The following is a 15,960-nucleotide window of genomic DNA, read 5'->3' as shown; positions in this document are numbered from 1 at the left end:
AAATTGCCTTTCAACGTGTCGGATCGAAACGCTATCACACGTTGCACACACTTGCAGCCACGTATGTGACACCCTGGCCAGAAGATCCCACGGATTAAACGGGAACCGCTTTTAAAATGTGTAGTCACGCGTTCGACGAACGATGAAAAATTTACACCCGTGGAAATCGTTACTTGCGCATCGGAAAATGATCCTTCCGTGAACTGCAATGTTCATTTCGCGCGATTTTTCCACCCCGATATTGCGTGCCTCTTCATTTTCAAAAATTATTACAATTTTCGTTTCACACAATTTCATATCGCTCCTTCGCCGTTGCAATATATCAATTTACGTTCAAATAAAATTTTGATATATAAATTCTTTGAATATTCAAACTCGATACACGGCTCGCAGTTTTTTACTAATAGATATTGAATATTTTGTCAGAGATAATTCAGTGGCGGATGTGTGATCAGTTATTTAGGAGAAATAATATGTCCAAGAGTTTTTAAACGTGTATCCCCTTTTTTAAAATAAAATATTCAAATTAAATTATATTAAATTGAAGGTTTGTTGAAAATTCTACCTTCAGAGGTATTGTTATTTGAATAATTCCGTTTCGTTTATCCGAGCATAGAAATGCAAATGTAAAAATAAAAACGTAACTGTCCCAACGATTTTAAAAGAGGAGAGAAAATACAGTTACAAAGCTACAATTATTCTGGCATTTAATTAAAAGGAAAAAAAGTAATAATAATAAATCATGCTACGGGTACAAATCACAAGCATTCAATAATAGCCAAGGAATACAATGAACGCAATCATCAATATGTTTCAAAGTATAAACAATAAATTATTTCAGTGTTGTATCCTATTTTGTTTCTTTCTTTCGATATAAGTTAATCGTTTCGAAACAATATTTCATCCGGCTGATGAAATCACGGCGCGAAAATAATGGATGATAGGAGGAACGATCAATCCGTCGTTCGTTCCCGAAATGTGGGGGCTGTCGGTCGTTGCACGTCGCCCGTAAAAATGGTTTTTTTGAATTTTTGATCAGCCTTACGAATTTTACTATCGTCGCCAGTGCGACGATATCAAACCGCTTTCAGGCGACGCGCTCGTAAATTCGTTTCTGTCCAACCGACGATTCCTCTTAATCCGTCGTGGTTTGCTCGACCATGCAGTCATCTACAAACGAACCAACAACTTGGCTTATCGATTTCACGCGACGCTATGCAAGGACCGTTAAAGAAGCTTTTAACTTTGCATAGATGGTTGGAAATACGAGTGCACCGAGATACTTTCCTTTATTCCATATTTTTATTCCATATATGATAGTTAACACTTTGACCTTACCCTATTTTGTATTTCAAGTGTGTGAATTTTTGAAAAATTTTATACAGCACGGAAACAATATATCTCCGACGTTTTTCAATTGGCAAGATTGACGAGCTCTTATTGATTACTTAAAAATTTACAGTCTCGTTTCGGGTGGAAAAAGAACGATGGAACGACGAAAATCGTGAAAGTATTAAGAGCAAAAACTTTCTCTGTTGTATGAAACAAAGGGAGAAAAAAGCGGTGGGAAAAGTCAGAGTTCAACAAGGGTGAACAGCAGAATGCCACGGAGGCGGATTTTTTGTACGTCTACCTATTTTTGTCGAGTAAATCAAATTGTTTGTCGTAGGCGTTAACAGGGCTGGACTTCCCTCCGTACGTTTCAATCGCTTTGAAGAATCGACGTGGATCGTTGGTGAACAACATCCTTACTGGAATCGGGAATCAACGCTTCTCCTTCGGGGGAGCGTAAGAATCCATGCAAGAGAAGGATTCGAATCGAATATTTTATTGGATGAAAAGCGAATTGTCCGCGAGAGACGCCGAAGGGATTTCCCGAGACACGACCACTCGTTTTTATCCCAATGGATATACATATATACCGGCAGAGTTCTTTGCGCCATCCCTTTTTCGTTGAACTCTTCCCGAGGAATCCCGGGGACCATTGTCGTACCAGAGCTTCCCGTGTTATTTTCAGTATTGACGTTTTTCTCTTGTGTTCGGATTATTACCTCGCAACTTTTTTTATCAGATATTTCACAGATACGTAATGTTTCTTCCATTTTTATTGCTCCGATATGCGTTTTCATTATCGTTCCTATCTCAATCAGCGATGTTTTTCTGGGGATTCTTTGAAGATTTTAAAACAATTCTTCATTTGTTCCTCTATTTTATGCTAGTATCTTTTAAATTGCTTCCTTTCGTTTGATTCTACATACAAGTTTCATACGAATTTCGGTATTATATCTATTGAAATATTACTGAATATCATGATATTGATAATTAGTAAGAAACTCCTAGAATCTAGTAATTTATACAGAGGAGAAACTGGAAGATTTTAGGGATTTGAATCTAGGGAGCATTCGAATAGAAAGCGAACACCTTAACCATTACGCTAACGAGACTTCGTTGTTGCCTCCTTCGGTTTTCTGCTATATAAATAAGGAAGCAAGAACTCCAGGCAAGCTTCTTCTTATTTAACTGAGAGATTCTAAAATCCAGCGAGCTTCAATTGCTAATAAAAAGAGGAAGACATACTTCTTTGTAATCTGGTTAAGTAATGAGAGGAAAGCCACCTTTCCTATTTCAACGGAAACATCGCGACTAATGAAGGGTTAGCCAGAGCATCTTGGTGCGTTTGCTCCTAGAAATTAGGTCACTGATTAGAATGTATATCTCCTGTAATCGCTTCGCTAATATTAACCTACTGAAAACTCATTAGGATTTTCCGTTACTCTGCAACGACCGTACAATTTCAAACATTTGTAAGTACATCTCTTGAAACTCTTGTAAATACAGAGAATTGTATTTCCCTCTAGAGTGCAGGAGGACTTAAAGAACATTCGTTCCCCGTGTACATTTAACTAATTAAAGGACAATCAGATAAGTGGTTTAAAGAATTTAGTTAATCCCTGAATCCTCCTAAGGAAGATTCTTAATAATACAAAAAAAATGAGGATTCTTTAAGAAATTAAATACACTCATTTTTAATTATTTCATTAAGTAATCGTTAAATCAAACACCTATAAAATAATGTAAGATAGACCACTGTAAAGTCAATTTAATTTCAAAATTCCACCTCGATGTTAATCAGTGACATAATCAGGAGGAGCAGACATATCGGTCCTACTTAAACAAATTACCCTCGTTACCCTCAGTATTTTGTCGATCGTAAGCATTAAACATTATCCAGCAATAACTTAGTCATTTTTCCAGAGTCTGGCTTAGAAAATGTCTAAAATATAGGGTGTCACGCGATGAAAAACGTATCGGTAACTCGTTCGAATCGTTGCACCCGTCTCGGTTCGTTAAAGTTAATGTATCTTCGATACATCGATATCGAGCGACCGCCACAAGAGGAAGCCCGCGACCATTAGCAACGACGGTAATTTTACTAAAATCAGCTCGAGCTTGACGTTGGATAAACATACCCATACCGTCCTACCATGTACACACACGGGACAGAGAGTTGCAATATCGCCGAAGGCCAGTTACGGTTCAGCAATTAAGTTATGTAATGCAATGACGCGGCCAGTCTTGATTTCCTCTAAATCACGAGATTCGAGGCCTTTATTCCAGACGTTCAGTGGCCGAATTTAAACGACCCGTCAACCTTGATCCAGCTTTAAATCAATTCGCTAAACGAATTCGCGATCGTTGTATTTTTACAGGTAAATCTGCGGTTCACTGAAATAATACCCGCCGTTCGAGTGCCGATAATTAAATGAAAATAAGAAAAAAAAAGAAGGAAAATAGAACACATTCAGGGTAACTGGATCATGGAAATTTCGCTGATTTTCCCTTCAGCGATTATTATACCTCAGGGTACGAGTTACGCTTAGGTTGCTTTAGAAATTTTCCATCGTTCGATTTTGTTGTAAATTTACGTCCACTATGATGCAAATAAATAGAAACTTTTATTTATTAAGCGGATAAACTCGAAGTGAAAAGAAATCAGAAAAATTATCAGTGGAATATTGCAATAATTCGATAAATCTGAGCACAACTAATTGAAAACATAAATAAATATAATATTAACTTGAATTCTTGGAAAAATGACAGGAAGAAAGGTTTGAAGAACAACTATCCTTCTCTGAGCGACATTTTTCAAGGACCCTTGGCAGCAGTTAAAACACAGCTCGTTAAAGAAATGGCTAGTTAAGCAAGTTCATCAGGAAATCATATTAATTATTCAATAAAGGCCGGTTGATCTTGACTTTCCTGGTTGCCGCCGAGAATAAAGCTTCTTTCAACCAGTTTATTAATACCCTCGAGCGAGCAGCGTGTCATTTCAAGGTTCCGATCGAAACGAATCGAACTTTCGTGTCCCCGCGAATAATTGATGCACCTCTGGCGCCCGAATTCCTCGCTTTGTCTTTTAATCGTCACTCGGCAACGAATCTGACATTACTAATTCATTCGATTCATTTCTAAAACACCTCGGCATCGTCCGATATTCATTTTTCTCTCTGTAAAATTTCAACGAAATTAGATACAATCGAGGGTGGCATCAAGCGTGAAATTCTCATCCCCCGTTTCTATAACTTCTTTATATGGTCGACTCTAGACATTCCTGATCAACCATCGCCGGTGTGTCGCGTTCGAAAATCATTATCGTCCTTTAACTTTGTCACTCTCATTAACACGACAGACAAGACGTCGTACCAAACATCGTCTCGGTTCTATCACGGTTGTCACGTTTCGGAAACTAGCAAAATTCCGGCGGGAGCAGTTACCCTCCAGGGAATCGCTTCTCCGTCGAGCCTGTCGCCGATTTTGATCTACCTCTCCCGTTAACAGGATGGGTATCGAGAATCGGTACCAAGCATCTTGTCAGTTCTTCGAGCGTGCGAGGCTTCAACACGGTCCGACCACATGTCCGAACATCGAGGAGCGAAACGTGGTCGCGTAGGAACCGGAAACGGCACCGAGACACTGGTCCTCCCCGTCACTGATGGTCGATCTCCAACGGTCCGTGTTTCTGCCAGCCGATATTCCCTTCATCCTTTCACTGACCGATCGTCGCACAAGTTCACTGATAACATCTGACCGGAAGTGATTTCGCGCATCTGTCGACGGGGTGACAGGGAACGGGATATTGGAAGAGAAAGAGCAACGTAACGAAGAAACGTAGAATATGAAAAAGGGCCGCGTAGGAGGCGGCAAGGGACGGGAGAAAGGATGATAATAAAAAGTATGCGCCCTTTGAGGAGGACACGCACGCAGTTGTCGGAGTAACCGAGAGGGTGAGGCTGATGCTACGTCTCGCGAGCGACTCGGCTGTTGCTGGATGTGGAGATGACGACGCGATGCTGGCTAAAAGAGCGAAGGGAGAGGGTGGAGGGTAGGGAGGGAGAGAGAATGAGCGAGGCGAGGCAGCGAGGCGAGGCGGCGAGGCGAGGCGAGCGAGAGAAGCGTCGGTGGTGAGCGTCCGCCCGCTGTGACGCTCCCGACAGGACTGCGTCGCTCCCCATTTATTCCTCCTTTCCCTTCCTCTGCCCCGACTCGCCGACGCTTACCGAACCAGCCACCCTCGCCCAACCATACCCCGTCAACTACTTTGCCCCTTGCTCGCCCTCCTACCAGCTACCCCTTCTTTGTGTTCCTGTCCTCTGTGTACCACGTACGTACACCCATGCAACCCCTCCATCACTCTCGGCTCATTCTGTCTTTCGTCTACGAATCGCTCTGCTCCCTTCCGCTTACCATCTTCTCGCTACGCTGTCGCCCGCGTGTAAACACATCTGCGTGCCGGCTAATTTCGGTTATCGCTCCTCGCGGCGACCGAATTCATCGGTTCAACGCTGTCCATATGACTGTTCAACCCTCGGAGAGTTGATTAAAAGCGCGCGACAAGCCGCAACCCCGTTTGACTTTTCATTCATATTTCAGATTTCTGTTAGAAAAGTTTTTTGATACATCTATGGGAAGATAATCACATTTGGTAGCAAAATGGTAAATGAATAAATGAGTAATCGTGGAATTGCCAAGAGTATTATTTCCATGGTTTTTAGTTTGTCTTTGTACCCTTCGTTGGAGAATGCCAGAGGGTGTGGTGCGGCTGAAGAGATTTCCTTAGCACCGCGGGGACTCTCGATTATTGGAATTAGAATCTAGGGGATGCTCTGTCTCCGTTAATGAGACGAAGACCCTTTTATTTTCTTTCGGTAGTCGCTGCAGGGCTCGATGGTGAATCTTCTACGATGAAAAATCGACGGGGTAATTCGTGGATGTAAGGGGTGGTTGGAATTGTACAAGCAGCCGAGGGGATTCGATGAAATTATTGGATTCGAGGGTAAGCTCTTGTAAATTTGTTTCGTACACTCTTCTCGGCTGGATGCTGATTTAATCTTTCTTACCCCGAACAAATTCAATTTCATACAAATCACTTTTCTTTTTCTTTCAGTTCGAGTAACTTCGACAGAATCGGAGTATTATCTTATAAACTCTATAAAAGGATTATGATTAATGAATCACTCAATTGATACCATGTGGTATTTCAATAAATTCTCGAAATCCATTTGATAAGCTTATATAAATCAACAACTTTGTTCCTTTTACTCGTTGAATGTTTCCAATCCAATGCCATGTTCGTTCGATAAATTAACACGTAAAAACTTGCCCTCCCTATTCCCGGTGCAGTTCCAAACACCACCGAAAACTTTTCTCCGATATCGTAGTCGAAGCACGAAGGAATCCAGCGACAAGAACCGAGCATCGATCGTCGCCAGCATCAACATTCTAATCAGGATCCTTTCTATTTAATCCCCTTCCCATTTAACTCCCATCCGCTCTCTACCTTCCTCGATCAGTCGACAGGTAAAACAAATCGAAGGATTAAAAACGTTCTTAATTAATCGAGCATCATTGGCAGACTGTGTTTTGCTACCAGAAGGTCAAATTTATATTTAAGACATTAATCATCCCCATCGCTCTTCTTTGAAACATTACACCAAGACATTTATCAAGGACTCGATGCATCCCCCGTTCGGGGTCCATTGTTTCAAAAGTAAGATGCATCCTCGAGGAGGTCGTAAACGATCGGCTCTACGTCGATTATGTGTCTTGACGTGGCAGTTTGCTTATCGAAAATCGCTACACGTTGATCGTAACTACTTACGAACACATAGTTACCCACGTCTATGTCGTAAGAGCTGATCGATATTAGAAGAGATTCCGGATAATCGCGACCACGGGAATTTGATAAGGTGACCAGTGGACGATACTCCATCGATTTTGGCTGGACAGGGGTCAGGGATTTACGTAAGCGATCAAACTAGCCTTTCAGTGTATTTAGGCTGTGTGTAATTTTTATAAGGGTGCGTTTCAATAGTGATTCATCCTCTTCTTTCATAAATGACAGTGGGAAATCTTTATTTCCAAATTGACAAATTATAAATTTAAAAAATGCTACCTTTAATTTTCTTCTCGTTTATAAAGACGAACAGAATCGAGCCAACAACCTGCAGAACGTCCGAACGTGCAAACGACGTTGGACGTAAATTCGCGTATCAGGAAATCCGGCGGAAGTTCGTGACGACAGCGTGAAAGGAGTAGAATTTTCGGAAGATGAAAGCTCCGAGCACAAAAGGGAAGTATAAAGAAGAAATAAATGTGACTCTGGTTATCACTGATGGAATTCCTGCTAATCTACTATGGCAAAAGTTTACCCTTCAAAAGATTTGCGTTTCTCAACGTGTGCACAGGCTGCATTTTCGGATATCCAGACAAAGGAACGATGAAGAAGTTCCAGACGAACGTCAGCAGCAATATTTCACGATGAAACTTTCGCGAAGATAGATCCTCGGTACTTCGTCAATGACTATAATGGCCAGCCATTTTCCTCCCGAGGAATGTTTGCTCTGTCGGTTTTTCAAGAAGAATCTCCTTTACCGCACTGTTTCTCTGCGACCGAATCGCTTAGAGGATGAAATTGGAAATTGGAAACTCGTGATAAATAAGATGGAACAAAATCTGGATAATGTATTGGATCGAATTAAAAAGAAACAAAAAGAAGCTACAAACGCTTTCTTTTACGAATGATAAATGTTGATTGCTCGATTTAAAAAATAGAGGGTTTTCCAATTCGAGAAAATCTTAAGTGAAATGCAGACTTCAGAGACGCAATAAATTCTTTTTAATTTATTCTCTTGGCTTTGTCGAAAGAGAAAGGTGTTAAACGACGGTAATTTATGAGCGTAGAAAACGTCACGCGACGAAACAAAGGAGATTTCACGTTTCCCCTCCGAGCTACGAGTTACCAGCCATTTCTCGATCGATCTTTCAATCTGCCTTCCTATGGCTACCGCGTGAAATGGTAATTCACGGTTAGGCTAACCTCACGCGACCAAGGGATGGGGGAAAAAGGTTTCGCGATACTGTTGAGCATCAAATTACAGTTTCCACTTCCCCTCTATAAATAAACTTAGCCCAAAGCATTTCAACGGTCGTATGATAATATACTCTTTACCATGGTTTACCGATTTCATTTCGTGACTTCTACGACAAAAAGATTCATGATATTTCGTGAGTAAAGGTCGCCATTTACTGTCACGTGAAAACGTACCTAACACGAATGTAACGTAGGTTCAAAAAATGAAAACGATATCAAAGGAGAAATGTTTCCTTTGAAAATTTCATTTAATATATTTTGCACTTCGACAAATTTCTGTGGAGTAAATGGGGGTATTAATTAACTTGACATAGCAATTATCTATTAATGAAAAAAAATTCTGTGGCTTGTCGATGAAAATGATTATTTACTGTTTGTTCGAAATTGACGAATTTATAGGTCGTAAAATCTCCGGGCATCAATCATGATTCGCTACATAGAAGATTACAATTCCTCGTAAAAAGACCCCAATATTTCATATATTCACCACCCCTGTTGTCCGCCCTCTTTCCGGTCTATACGAAGGAGACACAACTACGGCCTAATCCTTTCCCATATGTTGACCATACGACGCCTCCTCGTAAACTTGAAATCGTTTTAGGGGATGCCTTCCTTCCTTTCGGGCAGTTTGTGAAAATCGTTATAGTCAGAAATGTAAATTTAATACTAGTGAAACTTGGAACATGTAGCAAGGAAATCAAAGGGATAGTTTTAATTCCAAAAAATTTTCCACGTAAAATTTGATCCGAGCTGCATAAATGATCTGTTCAGATGGCGGAAATGAAAAAGGAGGGCGAGTGAAATTAATGTACTATGCCGTCCTTTGTCATTTTTTCTCACTCTGTAACTCGTTTTGTCGGGTGCAATACATTAATTGCATTATTCGTGCAATAATCGACCCTTTAATCAAAGCTCGATTTTGCTCTTCAAAAAAAAATTCATCCATGAATCCTTTTAATTTACTGCAACCATCCAATTAAGTTTTAAGCTCCATTTCATCCTAGTTCCCTTAGAATCGAGCTAATTTTTCTTGAAAAATAAACTAAATAAGTTTCTAACTAATCCGACTTCTGTTCCATTTAAATATTTCAAACTCTAAGCGGCAGGAAATATTTCTCTTTCGTCCTTAGTCGCAAAAAAATTCATATTTTCTTGCGTATTTTCGTACACAGCCACAGTTTCCGTTCTTTCCTGGCAAATCTTGCGCTATCTCGACTTTACTTCCGTCTTTACCCCGTTTCATCGACCATTCCCCGTTCTCCAGCGTAAATATTGAATCGACGGATGCGAGTTCTCGCAGTTGCGTTTTTGGATCACGAAGGGAAGTCTTGAAAATGGTAGCAACGTTTGCCAGAGGAAAAGGGCAAAGAAAATTCACCGAACATAGATCTATAAATCTTAGGACACGGAAACTTTTGGGCGTTCAGGGTCTGACGATAAGCGATAGTCGCCCATGAATTGATGAGAAAACAAGAAGATAATATATCATGACCACTGATGAAATTCTTTGACTTAGATATATCGTAATCGAGGGAAGGATGTGCGTAGACAGTAGAAAAAAATTATCCACATCGAGATTAGAACTTTGATTAATTTTGTTTCTGGGCCCCAAAGATTAATAGCAGATTGAGTACAAGGTAAAAGATTCATAGATAAACCCTATAATTTAACGTGGAATTATATTTTAAAGATCGAAGGATAAAAGGTATTTCTATTAAAGCACCCTTTCCTATTTTATTTCAGCCTGGGGTAATCCTGCTAAGGAACGTTACCAACATCACTATTATTTGCAATTTTGATCAAATTTGGCAGCTTTATACAGCTATCAGAGATAAGAAACGCTGTATTTCTTCTTTTAAACGTGGTAACTCATATTTAAGGGGTGAATTCTTGGAGGGTAGTGTCCAAGATGCTATCAGCAGAGTAAAACAACCCCCACAGGATTATGCTTTCTAATCTAGTCTTAAGAAATTTAGCACAAGGCGACAAACTTTGAAATAAAATCTGGTATCAACGAATCCGTTGTAAATAAAATTTCATAATGAAATACAGCTATGCGGTCGAAACGAAGTTATCAAATTAGGTCGATTTGTACCACATCCGTGCTCTGAATAATTAGATGATTATTACAGAAAATTGCAGCTAAGAAATTGAACGATAGCAACAAACTATAAAAGTGTTAACGATAAGATCGTGTCGCTATTGTCATTAACATTGGCTCGTGGGTTTGTTGAAAAGTGATTGCGAAGCGTGTAATTTTTCTTCGCAATCGCAATTCTAACCCGATGGACTGATTCTGCCAATAAAAGCGACCGCGTTAAAGCAGTGTCGATCGACCGGTCTGATAAAAATCGCGACTCGCATTGTGTCCCTGAGACGCGTTTCACTGGTCCGAACGTTTTCAGTGAAAATAACCAGCGAGAAAGCGAGCTGTCGTTCCCCTGAATCGACAATCGGCAGGTTAAATTGGTGACAAGATGCATTGTGTCAGCAAAGAGACTGCAATACGGCTGATAAGGGTAGCTTTGAAAAAAGTACAAGTTCCTGATACGAAGTGAATTTTCCAAATATTTTATATTCCCGTACGGTTTTCGTCCGAGGGATCGATAAAGAACAAAAATTCCTCGAAATCATATGCCAGTCAGACAACCGTCTGACCGTTCCCGGACCCATATCACTTGTCTGACCACCCACGGTACTATTCTACTCGGGACAAACTTTACTGTTCTGCTCCATTTTTTCGTGGACACACCGTGTAGAAAATATGATTCGGAATAAAATTCCAGTTAGACACTTGTCTACCCACTGGCGACCTTATCGAACGTCTGATTATTTACAGTGTTATTCTACTTATTCGGTCGCCCACGGTCGGATTTCTCCGTTTTACAATATCGGCTACAGAGAATACAGTTCGAAATGAAATTCTGGCCAGACTCGCGGGCAGATTCAATCGTATTTTCAGCAAATGTTTAACCGGGAATCACTTTGAAGTTTGAACAAACATTCCTATCACATGTACCAATATACATTCGGATCAAACGTTAGACACGTATCGGAGGGAAATCGCTTTCGAGTAGATACCCTTCCCTTTGAAAATAAGCATCACTCGACCCGCACCAAGGTAAATCTACCGTTGTGGACATAATTGGACGTGGTGGCCGTGTCCTTGGCCAATTAGCGTCACTCTTAACTAAAAAACAACAAGGAGAAAACAATAGGAGAATACTGAAGAAGCTGGAGTGTAAAAAAGTTCTCTAGTACGTTCTAGTATTCAACGAGTGGCTTATTGTGTCGTGTCCTCTGACAAGAACACCGGTCACATCTTTCTCTTCTTTTTTTCTTGGTAATATATGCTTCTTTATGTAAGCTGATACTGTGGAAGCTGGATGAAAAGAATGTAGGTTATGATGATAATTTGATACAACGTGACAAGATTTATAACACGTTCAGAAACTCGAAAAGTCACAAATTCCAGAGAAATAATGTAATATCAAGTACGGTTTAAATAGTGGTCGTTAAACAATGTTTATTTCTTCGCTCCAACGACGAAAGAAAGATTGCATTATGTTGCACTGAGTTTCAAGTTTATATATGAAACTTCCGAGAAGAACTTTGAAAGCATCCCGAAGGAAACTTGAACAAAGGTAACAAGCTATATTAAAAACAACCTATCCAACTGTCAAACGCAAAGGAATTCAACGATCGGTGGGTCCATTGTGGATTGTACGTCCGGCAGGAACGCGAAGAATTTCCGAAACTTTCATGAAGCTTCTGAAGAAAGGAGGGCAAATTTTATTCTCCCCTTTTTTCTCATTTTAACTCGTCGAATCCTTGTATCACCGGAGAGAAAATTTCTAGCTCGTAAGCATTTAAAATATTTATTTTTACTGAGAAGTGAAGGAATTCGATTAGACCATAATCTACGTAACAAATAGAAAACACTCGATCGAAAGCACGACAAAAACATAAAAGAGTCTTCATTATAATCTTCGACGAGTCAGCAAACTTTACCCAACCCCTACGCCCACGCAAAACATTTACTCGCAATCTCCGAACGAGAGGTTCTATTAAATCAAGAGAAATGTCCAAATACATTCGAAAAATAACAGTACACTTATTTCCATAAAATGTTTACCTTCCTTTCTATTCAGCGCCCCCTTGCATATATCCATTTCCCCGAAACACGATTCTCCACGCCCTGATATAGCTACTTTTATAAAACACCTTTCTCCCTCTACGAAAGCCATAAATACCAATTCCCGAGACGGCCCTTCATTATTTCCCCTTCGGCCATTGAATTGTCTCTCTAAGGGGCAAAATTTTTCGCAGAGACCCTCTTACATTACCCCCGAAAACAAAAAAAAAGTCTCACAAATTTCTAGCACGTTTTATTCGATAGAATTGGTAATTGGTAAAAACAACTTGAATATTCCCCGAGGTATCGTAAGGAGCTTGTGCCAATACAAAAATTCCATCGCTCTTCCGAAGAACTCGAGGACAGGGGTCAAGGAGCGACGAAAGTTGGACGAAAGATAATTCCAACAACGCTGGAACGTTTACGACCCTCGAGACAAGGTGAAAAACGTAGCTGTCGGTATCGTGGAGATGATAAGCCGTGCCACGAAAGGTGCGTGTTCTTTCTTAATGGGCAACGTGATAACCGAACTCTATGGAATGGAGGAAACAGGACGCTTGCGTTCAACTCGTAAACTCGTACAAGGTTAATTCGAGAGTAAGAGAGGCTAGGGTGCCGCGTGAATTTCGGGTGTTTTTCAATTTTACGAGGCTATACGCCGTAAATAGCCGACTTTCGGACCTGCTGGATACCTGGCCGCAGATTTATGTCGGCTCCACGTGTCCGCGAGGCTAAAGTAAAGCTAATGGGCCGAATGGCGTGACCCATTCATGGGTTTCGCGAGGTACGACCGGTTGTTACCGTGATTAATATCTCGTTGCTCTGCTATATGTATGTCGCAGGCGAGATGAATCGCGTGTTACCACTATGTTTGTTTGTTTTTAAGAAAGCACCTGGATCAGTCCGTCACGAATAAATCAAGATTACGTATTAAAATAAACGAATCTCTCTTGTAAATTTATTTGGTAAATACTTTAAAAGTACACATCCTAAGATTCAGTAAAAAACACAATCTTTGTATTCCTCTCTTTTGAAAATATAAAATTTTTATATATCATCCCTCTCTTATCATAAATAATCATATAAGAACAGTTTTTTGAACGAAGCTTCTCGGTTTGAAAAATTTCCGAATCTCCGGGAAGGAAATATCAGGAGGCAAGGGTTGAAAAAATCGAGACCTCCGGCACGAGTTATACGATTCAAATCGAGGGGTTAACGCGACGGGTCAACCGTGACCGACAAAATCGCTAAAGCTTCTTTGCAGCTTGACGTATATAGTCGAGCAGCCAGTTCAAAGCACGGAAAAGGAAGGAAGATAGAAAAGAGCGCGGGATGCGAAGTTCGCGAAACAAGGATCGAGGAAATCGGTCGTGAGGGAGAAACCGATTCGAAGGGAAGTTCGCTCGCGTCGTGGGACGAATTATTTTCTTGCAAGCACCGCACGGTTCATCAGTTTCCGATCGATCGATTCGATAGGCGAGCAGCAAGCAACGCGGAACGATGATGCATCTCCGAGTAATATATCATCGAGGCTTCGCGTGACACAAGTTGCAGATGTAACGATTTCGCGCTTGTTACATTTGTCGCGCATCACAGCTGTGCGGTGAAAGAATTAATTGGCCGTCGTGGCGTTTCCGCTCGACTATCTTGACAGGTCGCGTCGCTTACGCGGTGACACGTTTCGCTTGTAAGCTGCGAAGTTTTCGCGTTGCGTTCACCTTGCGGTCTTGTTTGAATTCTGACGCCGGAAAGCTGTCGGAACGACGAATCCCACGTTTCTTCCTTCACAATTATTAACACCGCGTGTTGCAGGTATTTTGTAAGGGTGCGCGAGTACCCGAAAGTTTGTCGAGTTTAAGTCCCGGGTTCTTGATATTCTATTCTATTAGTCTGATCTGTCAGATAGAATTGAAATACATCGTTATTCCTGTTGCAAATAACCGTACATCCGTACGGAGACTAGTCGAAATTGGTGAGGTCGGCTTTCCTTGTTAGTCAACGAAAAGAAATTGATTTCCTTGAAAGCCTGCGGGCCATCGAAGGAGCCCTGCCGCGTTCGTCGAGCGCGGAATGGAAAAACTTTTTTAATAGAGCAACTTCGTCGAGCCCGCTCCGTGCAAAAGCTGGATCGAGTAAATTGTTAGGGATTATAACGACACGTGAAGATGTTTCAAAAGTTTCCCCGCGAACCAGTTGATACGTAGCGCATTTTAACGAACCGTTTCGTTTCTGATCCTTCGGCAAGTGATAGATATCAACGATCAACGAAACAGACTTGTTTCTTAATTTACGACAGAATTTTTATCTCTTTCTAATCGAATGAAATAAAACGATTGACAAGGACTATTTAAACTATTATAAAAACGAACTTTGATACGGTCCGCCTAAAGAGCATTAAAACTCGACACGACATTCGAACAAAACGCGTGCAACACGTGGGATAGAATACAGGCTATTATATCTGATCAGTGATTCGGAAAAATCAGTGGACTCATTGATTTAAAGAATTACTTTGGTATCTGTTGATAGTAATTATTTCGTGAAATATTTTTATCCGTTCCTTGTAACAAGTGAAAGAAGTTAAAATGAATCCTGAGACTTCTATTTATCAAAAAGTTTCAATTTAGACGCTTAGCAAAGTGGAAAAGTAACGTTTCTGTTATTTCATTTTCAATTTTTAGCCACAGCCGGGATATCATCCGTAATGGAATCTCACTCTGAATACGGATTTCGAGATCTCTTAAGAAAATAACAGCACTTCCGTATATTTCCACGTCGCAGGAGGAAACGTCGATTCTGCGAGCACAATTATGCTGGCAGGGTACGCTTGAGAAGTAGCTGAGATTTTCGCGGGCCCAGGCGAAATCAATCTTACTGAATAATTTCCAGCAAAATGGTCGCGTTTCGATTATACTCCGTCCGGGGTGGTGAACTGCCGTAATCGCGATCCCCTCCATCGATTTCGTCGTTGAATATTTCACGCTGGATATGCCAGCCACTTTGTTGAATTCCCATCGATCAGCTCGCCTAGCTGGTATTATAGGTAATACCGAACTCGACTTTAAGGCACATCCACTTAATAATTCATCATCCAGCTACTTCGTTCGGCGACTTCGATAAATCCCTCGCCAGAGGTTTTCTACGTTTCAACCTTATTTTCCATAATCAAAGTTTTCTTTAAAATCATGGTCGCTCGAGTATTCAACTTGATTAATTTTTTTAATTCAATGCGATCAACAGAGAGAGTTCCAAAAATAGATCTAAAATTCGGTTGATTATTTGGACGTGACTTGATCCGAAGATGGATAAGGAACTCGCTCCCAAGTGAATCATGTCGTTTCTAGTCAGGCCGTAATACACGGTACATTAGTTTTGACGAATGCTAGTAGACACG

At 40.7% G+C, this 15,960-nt stretch overlaps 1 protein-coding gene across 4 annotated transcripts in view; it reads right to left on the bottom strand.

Annotated features, from left to right (window-relative positions):
• The window catches only part of LOC114878955 (small conductance calcium-activated potassium channel protein), a 129,197-nt gene that overhangs the window by 59,097 nt on the left and 54,140 nt on the right, over window positions 1–15,960 (bottom strand). The window contains exon 1 of one of the 4 annotated variants that reach the window (XM_046287722.1): window positions 4,776–5,473. The exons of 2 other annotated variants lie outside the window; for them this stretch is intronic. The gene's annotated coding sequence lies outside the window, so the exon portion shown is untranslated. Of the gene's footprint in view, window positions 1–4,775; window positions 5,474–15,960 lie in introns of those variants that run through there. One more of the 4 variants, XM_046287723.1, reaches the window with a different exon arrangement.

The sequence above is a fragment of the Osmia bicornis genome, chromosome 11 (assembly GCF_907164935.1).
Source record: "Osmia bicornis bicornis chromosome 11, iOsmBic2.1, whole genome shotgun sequence".
Taxonomy (NCBI): Eukaryota; Metazoa; Arthropoda; class Insecta; order Hymenoptera; family Megachilidae; genus Osmia; species Osmia bicornis.
The sequence above is the reverse complement of the archived record's forward strand: the minus strand, read 5'-3'. Positions and strand labels throughout refer to the sequence as shown.